We start from the raw sequence: 3,431 nt of genomic DNA, 5'->3' as shown, positions 1-3,431 counted from the left end.
TGGCTGTGTTGGGTCTTCGTTTCTGTGCGACGGCTTTCTCTAGTTGCGGCGAATGGGGGCCACTCTTCATCGCGGTGCGCAGGCCTCTCACTATCGCGGCCTCTCGTTGCGGAGCACGGGCTCCAGACGCGCAGGCTCAGTAGTTGTGGCTCGCGGGCCTAGTTGCTCCGCGGCATGTGGGATCCTCCCAGACCAGGGCTCGAACCCGTGTCCCCTGCATTGGCAGGCGGATTCTCAACCACTGCGCCACCAGGGAAGCCCCACGAGTTAAGTTTTATTTGAGGCAAAATGAGGACTGCAGCCTGGAAGACAGCACTTCAGATAACTCTGAGAAACTGCTCCAAGGAGGCGAAGGCGGCCGGGGTCGGGGGTGGTGGGGGGAGGGAGCCAGGATATATAGAAATTTTGTAACAAAGGGCAGGTAGTGTGTACATCAAAAGATTATTGTTAATTAAAGAAAACCAGATATCTCAAGTTAAGGAATTGAGCACTTTTCTGTGTATGGGAAGATGCAAGAGTCTGGGCTCACTGAAATCATTCCTTTGATATGCACCTCAGCTATCTGGGGCCAGTATTCTGTGTTTTCACATCCTGAGTTTCCTGAGAGCTCGCTGTACGGAGTGGCTGCAGTCTGATGGCTGCTAGATGGCAGGTATTCTTTTCAGCCCTGAGTTTCCTCAGGGCTCACCAGCTCATGTTGGAGGGCTGCAGTCGTTGATGACTGTGACATCCTTTGTTTACTGATACGGCAGGAAATATTCCATTTATCACAGGGTTCTTCCAAGCTTTTAAAATATCTGCTCCTTTAATGAGAGTTACAATGGTATCTTATAGCAGTCTTGATTTACATTGCCCTGACAATGGATGAAGTTCATTTATTAGCGATATGTATTTCCTCTGCTGTCAAACGCTTTTTCATGTCCTTTGCCCCATTGTTTTCTTTGAGTTGTAGCTTTACTTATTAATTTGTAGGAGTTCTTTAACTAGCCTTGATAAAATTTACTTGTTGGCTGTGTTTATTGCTGATAGCTTTTTCTCATTTATAACTTATGTTTCACTTAGGAGTATTTGTTGATGAACCCATTTTCTTAATTTTAATATTATCAAATATTGTCAATAATTTTTATGCCTAAAATATGTTCACCACTATGTTCTACTAAGATGCTCACAGTTTTGTTTTTAATATGCAAATCCTTAATCTTTCTGGAAATGATTTTATTTTTGTGGATAGCCAGTTTTTCAGTTTCACTTATTCAATCCTCCCACCCTTCCTTACTGATGAGACAGGACATCTCTGACGTACTTAAAGTTCTATGAATGGGTGAGTCTAGTTCTTGGTTCTCTATTCCATTGGTCAGTTTTCTATTCCTGTGCTAGCTACATACTATCTTTATTACTATAGTTTATAAAAAGTTCTGATAATTGATATGAACAAACATACAATAAATTGTTTACTTACACAATGAAATATGAAACAACAGTCAAAATGAATGAATGTGATAATATATATAAACCTAAACAATATATTTTTAGTAAAAAGTCCTAAATTATTACAAATAGCATGGTATACTTTATAATAAATTTTAAAAGAACTGTAAAGTATGTTACCAAACCAAACATGTCAGCTCGCCCACACGCAGTAAAGCCAATCTACTGACACTGAGTTGTGGTGAAGGAAAGTGCAGCGTTTATTGCAGCGTGCCAAGCAAGTAGTCCAGGGTAGCTAGTGCTCAGAAATACCAGAACTCCCTGATAGGTTTCAGGAAAGTATTTTTAAAGGCCAGGTGAGGGAGGGGAGTCCCAGGTTATGTAACCAGCATAGTCCTGTGATTGGTTGACGGTGAGGTAACAGGGCAGTGCCACAGGGGTTAATGTTATCAATCCTTGGTCTCCAGGAGGCCTGCAGGCTATGTGCCCATGGTCATCAGGTAGTTAATGTCTTCCCTTTGGTGGGGGTTTTAGTATCTGTAAAACAACTCTGGAAATGTGCATCAGATACTGTTACTTAAATACTTAAGAGAGGAACTAAACCAGAGGATATGGAGGAGGGGTCTGTCCCAGGAAGGCCCAGTAGGGTCCTGCTTGGTTACAGTTAAACTTGTATGGGTACATATAACAAAGAAAATAAATTATATGAAAAGAAAATGCATAAAACTGCTCTTCCTCAGTCTTATGATTCAACAATCCATGACTATAATTTACCACATTAAGATATTAAAAGAGAAAAACAATATGGTTATTTCAGTTAGGTGCAGGGAAAGTATTTGATAAAGTTCAACCTAAATTCATGGCTTAAAAAAGAAAACCTCTTAGTAATTCAGGAATAGATGAGAACATCATTAATCTGATAAAAGTATCTTTGAAGACAAAAAGTCAGACACTGCTGAGCCCCCATCCATCTTCCACCAGCCACTCTGGACATAAACATCCAGTCATGAATGAAAATAAGCTGGATCAGAAACAAAACTGGCTGAGCAGGCTGAGTAGTGTGATGTCATGTCAGCCTGCATGATGTCTGTAACTAAGCAAGGAGCTGAATTATCCAATGGGGAGGGTAACCTTCTCTCAGTTACTTATAGAAATGTTGTAAGAATTTGTAGGCCATTTTGTAGGGTCATCTCAAGTATTGAGTTAAAGACAGACGATGCGGAACAAAACAACAGATGACTTGTGAAGAGAGGAGGTTGAGACCAAGGTTAGAGTACATCTGCAATGATGTACTATCTCTTTTGGAAGAGTTCTTGGTCCCAATGCTGCACAAGCAGAGAGCAAACACTTCTATTCGAAAATGAAAGGTGACTACTACCGTTACATGTCTGAGGTTGCCACTGGTGACACGAAAGTGACTGTGGATCAGTCACAACAAGCATACCAAGAGGCTTTTGAAATCAGCAAAAAGGAAATGTAATGGACTCCTCCTATCACATTGGATCTGGTCCTTAATTACCCTGTATTCTATTTTGAGATCTGAACTCCTCTGAGAAAGCCTGCTTTCTTTCAAAGACAACTTTGGATGAAACCATTGCTACATTAAGTGAAGAGTCATACAAAGACAGGAGGCTAATAATGCAGTGACTGAGAGACCACTTAACATTGTGCACATCGGATACCCAAGAAGACAAAGCCAAAGCAGGAGAAAGTCGGGAAAATTAATCAGCCTATCAACTTTTGTCTGCATCACCCTAAAATTTACAAAAGACCATTCTCATCCAAGCTGTTTTTTATGCTTTGTGACAGTTTTATATTACTTCTATTTGAATTTCTTTCTCATGTGGTTTTTATGTTTAATACTAGAAGAGAAGGGTCAGTTAGCATTTAGGGACTTACCTGTTTTCATTATGAGGTGCTCAATATGGGGATATGGAATTTTTATGCAAGTTATTAATGCTTGGCATAGTACTTTTGGTACATTGTGGCTTGACAAGGGCCAG

At 40.5% G+C, this 3,431-nt stretch overlaps 1 pseudogene; it reads left to right on the top strand.

Moving 5' to 3' along the window:
• The first annotated feature begins 2,428 nt into the window (after window positions 1–2,428).
• LOC137770221 (14-3-3 protein zeta/delta pseudogene) lies at window positions 2,429–3,153 on the top strand (annotated as a pseudogene).
• Window positions 3,154–3,431: the final 278 nt, after the last annotated feature.

This window comes from Eschrichtius robustus, chromosome 10, assembly GCF_028021215.1.
Source record: "Eschrichtius robustus isolate mEscRob2 chromosome 10, mEscRob2.pri, whole genome shotgun sequence".
Classification (NCBI taxonomy): domain Eukaryota; kingdom Metazoa; phylum Chordata; class Mammalia; order Artiodactyla; family Eschrichtiidae; genus Eschrichtius; species Eschrichtius robustus.
Note: the sequence above shows the minus strand (reverse complement) of the source record. Positions and strands in the feature narration are given on the sequence as shown.